We start from the raw sequence: 9259 nt of genomic DNA, 5'->3' as shown, positions 1-9259 counted from the left end.
AATGTTCCATTTTTGGAACTATTAACAATGCAATCATCTAAGGAATACTACAGTTGCCCCTTTAGGGTTTCTCATCTTTAAAAATTCCTGGACTCAGACCTCCCAGGACTTATGTGTTGTTCTGTATTAGTCCAAGATTCATAAATTTAGCAAATAATTTATATATATATAAATAATGACACAACTAGATGTTAGTAAACTAAAATCTTTGGAGGAGATAGTAGTGATTACAGATTCTGTCTCATTCATGCTGTTATTCTATACATGATGTCTTCTCACACTGTGACTCCAATGCACACACTCAAACAGATACTCTGAAACTAAAATGAGTTTATTTAGTTAAAGTTCTAGTTCATGTTTGTAAAGCCAGTGGGAATTAGGGTCAAAGATATTCATATTCTTTTATTTCTCCCAATATACTAAAGAACAGAGAAGTAAGCAATCCCTCTAGGGGCAGCAAATATGATTAATTCATTCCATCATAAGTGCTAATATCACATTGGTCCTTGACTAGGAGAGCCAACATACATGAGGTTAAAACAAACAAACAAAAAAACCCATTGACGTCAAGTAGGTTCTGACTTATAGCAACCCTAGTAGAACTGCCCCATAGAGTTTCCAAGGAGGACCTGGTGGATTTGAACTGCCAGCCTTTTGGTTAGCAACTATAGCACTTAACCACTCCCCCTCCAGAGTTTCCTGTGTGAGGTTATAATCTAAAAATTAGACTAAGGAGAAGATAAAAATCAGTGTCACACAAAAGGAAATTGGAAAGATAAACAGTCAAATGCATGCTAGAAAGATTAATCTGATAAACTTGAAAGAAAAAGCGCAGGGTAACAAAATGTTCCATGCTCAAAAACTTAATATGCCAAATTAGTCACTAACATTTCTGCTCTCTCTTCAAGTAGTAAGAGAAGTCATATTCTTAATAAGAGAATATTCACACCCATGCAGTTTTCTTATTATGACAAAAAATTGTTTCATCTTTTGAGAGCAAAGACTGTGCCTTTACTTGTTTCTTATTTTCTAGAATACGAGGTACATAGCTGTGTTTTATAAATCCTTTCTGATTTATAGGTTCAGATGATTCTATCAGTATGGGCCGATATATATAGATTAGACGGCAGACTAGGTAGATATTTTAGAGTACAGTCTGGGGAGGTTGAAAAATCAATAGGAAAACTGGCACTTCCATTAGGAAGCAAACAAACAAATAAAAACACTGCTAAGCTCTTTCAGAATTGAGGCACAGAGTGCTAGTATCCTGGGAAATTATCGTTTGGCTTGTTTACCAAAGAGGTTATGTTATTGAGGATGCTGTCAAGATGTGGTTTGCTTAGTTTTTGTTTTATTTTGCTTCTCTTTCAATGCCAGTTGATAAGACATGTACTCTATCTCAGTATAACTAAAAAAATAAAATAAGACCAGGGAATGTTTCCTATTATTTCTGGCTCAATTAAGAAGAAACCCTGAAATAGCTTCGGCTGCAATTAACACTTACGGGTCTTGGGTTTTCCATGCACAGCTGGAAGTAGGAAGGAAGACACAGGGCAAAGATCCTCTCTTATTACTGAATTGGCCTTGGAATCCACTGCTCATTTGTGCTTCTGTTTGTTATATTTAAACACTTAAAATTATTTTTTAAGATGTAATAGCTGAAGTCTTATGTTAACTGTTGGTTTCCATTGGTTTCTACATTACTCTCCAGGTCTCCTTTGATGTCAATCAGCACTCAATTCCTGTGGCTCTGGGAGCCTTTTTTTTTTTTTTGCACGTTGTATTGTAGCTTTCCCCCATTATATTCATTTGCTCTATTGGCCAATTCACAGCCTTTGGTATTTGGACACCTCACATTTTCCCCAGTCATTGCAGCATGGTCCCTAATGCAGTCTATTGTCCAGGAACCTACTGCCAATGAAGTATCTCTCAGAAAATGGTGGCCCCTCCACAAGATATCTAAGAAAGAAATCCTCTGCCCAACAGATTAAAAACTCAGATATTGGCTGATTTTTTTTCTCTCCTTCAATGCCAGGAATCACCTGCCTTTTGGAATTTCTTGGCAGCCATAAGAACAGAGCCACATCCTAAGTCTGACTCCATTTACCTTCTCACATCTGCTACATGTTGCTTAGGATTGGAATGATCATATCTGAACCATCGTGTCTTTCCCCAAGATATTTCCATCAGTTGTGCTTTTTCTAATGAAAAAGCTTTTAAAATCATCTTCATGATAATTTTTACTGATAAGTGTTTTTGTTCAAATCCTCCAGTTGCCAAAATGTTCAGTTCCACAGAATTAAAAAGCAGTAATTCACATGGGGTCTCCATGAGTCAGAATTGGCTCCATGGCAACAGGGCTAAAGCCTATTGAGGGTTATTTTTAAATATTGTTGTATCTATTCTTATCCTTATCACTAATCCTAACCCTATTATAGCGATAATATGGTGAATGATAATCTCTTTATCTCAGATAAGCAAAACTATTGTAATTCAATGAGTGTTAAAAGCCTTCCCTGTTAAGAGTTGGAGGTACAAGACATATAAACAGGAAAGCTTTTTTCCATCACAGAATGTGGCAGTCTTTGAAGGTTTGTGGTGTTATAAGGAATGAATAAAAAACTACATTTTTATTTGTTATCATATTTTTAACAATACTTTCTACATCCTAAGTGGAATGAGAACTCTCACCATCACCTGTTTGTTGTCTTACTTTGCACTTACTATATTCATCAGTTTATAGGAATGTGGAAATGAATGCAATTTTCTAATTCTAAATATAATCAGATTTTCGTAGTTGAAAAAATGTGAAATAAAATAAAAATTACTTTTATTAACTAATAAGTTATGAACAATTCCAACAGGTGTAGCCAAACAATAGTGAAAATACTAATGTATAAAGTATTATATTTGCTATTAATTTTGCACGCACCTTTTTCACAACCATTGTAAACAGGAGAGAAGTCCTCAAAGTGACAGATTAATGAATAATGAAATGACCAAATGGCAAAAATAATAGAGCAATACATCTGATTTGCAAGTTGAACATACAGCTCCTGAATAATAAAGAGCTGATGGTAATAATTAAGTGGACTTTAGGTATATGTTAAACCCATTTAATAATTACATTAGGAAATGTAATTTCCAAGTAATAGGTCTATCAAATCAAGTTCATGGTCAATCTAATTACAGCAGCTCTAGTTTTAAGTGCTAATTAAATAAATAAATGTATGTGGAACTGGAAAATTGTAATGTGAAAAAATATGATTAAATATAAATTATGAATTAGTGTAATTTAAAATAATTTTCATTTCTTTCATTTGACTAAGATGACTCAACAGTGACTGAATGATGTATACTCGTTCAGAGATGAATTAAAAGGGATAGGTTATGAATTCACAAAATCTAGCCACCTGGTACTCTGCTAATCTCATTCAGCAGGTAGGAGACTAGGAGAAACTAATATTGAAACCTATTCATACCTGTAGTATTAGTGGAATATTTCTGTTACCGAAGAAAAGTTTATGGAAAATTGAAGTTAGATTTGGCTAAAAGCCAAAAATATATATTTTCCTTTTAGCTCTCTCTTTCCTTTATTCTTCAAAATTTACTATCCCCTAATCCTTTCTTTGGAAACCCTGGTGGTGTGGTGGTTAAGAGCTATGTCTGCTAACCAAAAGGTCAGCTGTTCAAATCCACCAGGTACTCCTTGGAAACTCTATGGAGCAGTTCTACTCTGTCCTATAGGGTCACTATGAGTCAGAATCAACTCCATGGCAACAGGTTTGGTTTTGGTTTAGAATCCTTCCTTTTGGTGCTGTCCTTGTGTCAAAGTACTGAAATGGCAGTAAGTTTAGTTTGTTCATTAGTATATACAGGCATACCTTGGAGACATTGCAGATTTGGTTCCAGACCATGGCAACAGAGTGAATATTGCAATAAAAGGAGGCACACAAATTTTCAGTTTCCTGGTGCATATAAAAGTTAAGTTTACAGTATACTGTAGCTTAATGAGTGTGCAATAGCATTATGTCTAACACAACAATGTACACACCTTAATTAAAAAATACTTTATTGCTAAAAAATGCTAACCCTCATCTGAGCCTTCAGCAAGCCACGACCTTTTTGCTGGTGGAGAGTCTTGCCTGGCAGAGGGTGCCTGTGGCAATTTCACAAAATTAGACAATGAAGTTTGCTGTTATCTATTGACCCTTCCTTTCAAGGAAGATTTCTCTGTGGCATTCAACACTGTTTGATAGCATTTTACCCACAGCAGAACTTGTTCCAAAATTAGAGTCAATCCTCTCAAACCCTGCCCCTGCTTTATCAACTAAGTTTATGTAATATTCTAAATCCTTTATTATCATTTCAACAATGTTCACAGCATCTTCACCAGGAGTAGATTCCACCTCAAGAAACCACTTTCCTTGCTCATCCATATGAAGCAACTCCTTATCCCATTAAAGTTTGATCAGGACATTGCAGCAATTCAGTCACATCTCAGGCTCCGCTTCTAATTCGAGTTCTCTTGCCGTTCCCACCGCATCTGCAGTTACATTCTCCATTGAAGTCTTAAACGTTCAAAGCCATCCGTGAGGGTTGGAATCAACTTCTTCCAAATTCCTGTTAATGTTGATGTTTTGACCTCTTCCCATGAATCACAACTGTTCTTAATGGCATTTAGAATGGTGAATTCTTTCCAGAAGGTTTTCAACTTACTTTGCCCAGACCCATAGGAGGAATCACTATCTAAAATAGCCTTACAAAATATATTTCTTAAATAAAAAGACTTAAAAGTCAAAATTACTCCTTGATCCATGGGCTGCAGAGCGGATGTTGTGTTATCAGGCATGAAAACAACATTAATCTCCTTGTACATCTCCATCAGAGCTTTTGCATGACCAGGAGCATTGTCAATGAGCAGTATATTTTGAAAGATATCTTTTTTTCTGAGGAGTCGGTCTCAATAGTGGGCTTAAAATATTCAGTAAACCATGTTGTAAACAGATATGGTGTCATCCAGGCTTTGTTGTTAGATTTATGGAGCATAGGCAGAGTAGATTTAGCATAATTCTTAAGAGCCCTAGGATTTTTGGAATGGCAAGTGAGCGTTGGCTTCAACTTAAAGTCATCAGCCGCTAACGAGAGAGAGAGCCTGTCCTTTGGGATCTGAAACCAGGCGTTGACTTGTCCTCTCTAGCGATGAAAGTCTTACATCTTTCTCCAATATAAGGCTGTTTTGTCTACTTTGAAAATCCGTTGTTTAGTGTAGTCGCCTTCATCAATTCTCTAAGCTGGACCTTCCGGGGAACCTGCTGCAGCTTCTACAGCAGCATTTCCTGCTTCACCTTGCACTTTCATGTTACGGAGATGACTTCTTTCCGTAAACCTCATGAACTGCCTTCTGCTAACTTCAGACTTCTTTTCAGCAGCTCCCTCACCTGTCTCAGTCTTCACAGAACTGAATCGCTCTGGATAAGGGAATGTTGTGGCTGGTTAGACCTATCTAAACCACTAAAACTTCCTTCATATCAGCAATAAGGCTGTTTCACTTTCTTATCATTTGTGTAGTCACTGGAGTAGCACTTTTAATTTACTGCAAGAACTTTTCCTTTGCATTCACAACTTGGCTAACTGTTTGGCACAAGAAGCCTAGCTTTTGGCCTATCTCAGCTTTCAACGTACCTTCCTCATGAAGCTTAATAATTTCTAGATTTTGATTTAAAGTGAAAGATGTGCTATTCTTCCTTTCACTTGAACACTTAGAGGCCATTATAGAGTTGTTAACTGGCCGAATTTCAATACTGTCGTGTCTCAGGGAATAGAGAAGCCCGAGGAGAGGGAAAGAGACGGGGAAATGGCTGGTCGGTGGAGCAATCAGAACACACACAACATTTATCAATTACCTTTGCCATCTTATATGGGCACAGTTCGTGGTGTCCCAAAACAATTACAACAGTAACATCAAAGATCACCATAACAGACATAATAATAATGAAAAAGTTTGAAAAATTGTGAGTATTACCAAAATTGACACAGAGATACAAAGTGATCACATGCTGTTGGAAAAATGGCACTGATAGACTTGCTTGACACACAGTTGCCACAAACCTTGAATTTGTAAAAAATGCAGTGTTTATGAAGTGCAATAAAAGGAGGTATGCTTGATTTTACATGTTATCATGGTAACTCGTTGCCATCTAGTCAATTCTCACTCATGGCCACCCCATGTGGCCAGCCTTTAATATGTGTGAAGTGAGGGACTGAGTGTGTGTGTAGGTGTGTGGGGGTGTATTGAGAGACTATGAGGTAGGATGTTCCATCCCTCTGAATTTCTAATGGACATTTCTACCCAAACCTTTTGCCATCTTGTGTAAGTCCTATAAATCCCGCAAACTTCTTATATCTTTGTGATGAATGCTCTCTTGCCATGCTTTTGCCTTCTTGACTTCTGTCTTCAGTTTCTTGATTCTTTGAAGAGTCAACACTTCATTTACTGCTTACTTTCCATTTCTTCAGTCCTTTGCTGTCCCTAACATATTCATAGACTCTTACAGTTTAAGCATGAAGTACCTCAGTTTACCCTAGTGGTATGCATTGTAGGCATAGTTATAAATTTAAAATGTAAAGTAAAGGTCCCCAACACAGAGCTTGAATTAACACACAGGAATAAATTGCCTGAAGAACGATTCTTAATGTAAATGTGTTTGTTTCGAAATCAGTGAGATTATAATTAACTTTACAAAATAAAGAAAGAAGTCATATACTTATTAAGAAAGTAAAATTTGGGGAAAGAATTTTTAAAATGTGATTGTGGGTCAATCACAAGAGTTTTTTTTCTATGCAAGTTTTCTACCTTATCTAGAGTTAAGAGTGAATAGTTAGTACTACCATACTTCTTTGGCTCCAGAATTTTTTTTTACCCTTTAGGTCCTATTCATCATTTGGAAAAAAAAAAACTTACTACAGCCTTTACCTTGGCTTCTTTCCCAGACTCATATATCTTCTCTACATTGCTACAGTTAATTACTTATGTGTTTTTTTTTTTTTAATTTGATGGCTATCTCTGCTAACCCTATTACTTATTGCTAATTCTGAAATGCTATGATATAAAGCACACATGTCACTTTCTTCAAGGTCACTGCTAATATTGAATCCATTTGGTCACGTATCCTATACAACATTGATGACATTGTAAACTGAAAATACATTATACCATTGAGATTTTTGGAATAAACTTTGGTGTTCATTTTATACTGCCTCTTTTGATTATGACATTACTCTATATGATTATTTTGGTGAGAAGTTTTAATTCTTTAAAACTATTAAAAATAATTTTGCCCTGAAAATCATAACTGTGATTAAAAACCATAACTATGATTTTTCCTAATATATTTGCTACTTATCATTAGTACTTACTGAATACATCCCACTTTTTCCTTAATTTTAAGAAAGTAATATATATATATATTTTTTTTTACCATAATCACATTGCAATGCTTTATACATTCTTGTTTTTCTTAGCTTTCCATCTTAGTTATCTAAAGAATTAACAATCTAATTATGAAGTTTACCCCTGAGACAAACTAATTTTTATATTTATATACATAGTCTCAAATATTTTTAACTAGTAATTGATGGTAATTGATGGTACACAACAACAACAAGAACAGTAATATGTAGAGATCTAAAGGACTCCTGGTGGTGCAGTGGTTAAGCTCTGGGCTGCTAACCAAAAAGTCAGCAGTTCAAAATCACCAGCTGATAACTAGCAATCTGCTTCAATAAAGATTACAGCCTAGGAAACCCTATGGGGCAGTTCTACTTGGTTCTCTAAAGTCTCTGTGAGTTGGAATCTACTCAACGGCATACAGCAACAAGAATCTGGCTGAACCATGATCAAGATTGGTTTTCCTGTAGACAAGAAGAATCCCTGTGACCACCCCCATTCCCACTTACCCAATGTCAAGCCATGTCCCTATTTGAGATGTGGAAGATTGTTAGTTTGTTCATCAGAAGGCTAAAAAATGGTTCATAAGGCCTTTTGGAAAAGATAACGAAAGAAACGGACAATTGAAAAACAAGAATAGCATCTGACCCTTATCAGAGTCAACATATTGGTTTTGAGTACTGATGGTAAAAAACTGAAGGAGCTGTTTTCATGAAATACTTTGTGAGACTGGAAATAGAAGAAATACTGCTTTAAGCCTCAGGTAACAAAGTAAAAGGCAGATTTGCGAAGAAGAGTCCTAACTTCATTTCTGGCATGGATCATAGCTGGACTCTGGAGCATGGAGGACTGAGAGGGATGCAGTGGCAGTCAATACTGAGGGTTTTACCACATTCAGACCACAGGAGAGAGCAGCCTGGGCAGAGAAGCAGTGTTCTTCTCATGTAGGACTCTGCCAGCAGAGGCCCTGGTGAGTCCACTCTCCCCATTGCGTCATAGGCATCAGAACTTGATGGGAGTGCTAGGCAGAGAAGGAGCAAATTGTTCCTGAGTACAGATGAGATACCTGCCTACCCAAAGGCTGCTCAGAGGACTTGAGGAGAGAGGTCCTGCAGCTATGGAGATATGAGCTGAGCAGCTCACATGCTGGAATTCATTCATTTCTGCGTACATTATTTCTAATAATGTCTGAATTAAATATAATTTTATAGTGTTCTTACTTTGCCACTTAAAAATGTATGGTTGATTGACATTTATAACATCTCTCGAGGTTATTAGATAAAGAATTCATCTGGACGCTCACTTTTTTAACCATTTGAAATTTTTTTTTAAATAGAGAAAGTCAAATAAATTTATTTTCAGACAAAGGTCTATACCAACTCTAAGATTTAATGCTTAATACTCTGAAGCAACCAAGTTTGAGAAAAGAAACTCATTTTAAATTTAGCTGAGATAATTTTAAAATTATTTACTAAAACAATGTTCAATATAATGCGTATTTGGAGGATTCTAAGTGTTTAAATAAATGCAAAAATGATTTTGTCTTTTAAAGAATAGAAGTATTTTTAACTTCATTGCTCTCCCCTTTCTCCTTAACTCTTTTTCCTCTGCCCATATAAGCTTTTACAACTACTTCTTAGGTATATCTCCATATTTTTTCTTCAAGTCTATATAATTTCATACAAATATATATGCATACACTTAAACATCTTGTATGCATACCACGTTTGTATGTACATTTAAATATCAATATGAACATATAAGATTTCGTAACTAAAATTTTGGCATTTTTCCTTATAAAATGGGAAC

This window comes from Elephas maximus, chromosome 18, assembly GCF_024166365.1.
Source record: "Elephas maximus indicus isolate mEleMax1 chromosome 18, mEleMax1 primary haplotype, whole genome shotgun sequence".
Lineage (NCBI taxonomy): Eukaryota > Metazoa > Chordata > Mammalia > Proboscidea > Elephantidae > Elephas > Elephas maximus.
Note: the sequence above shows the minus strand (reverse complement) of the source record.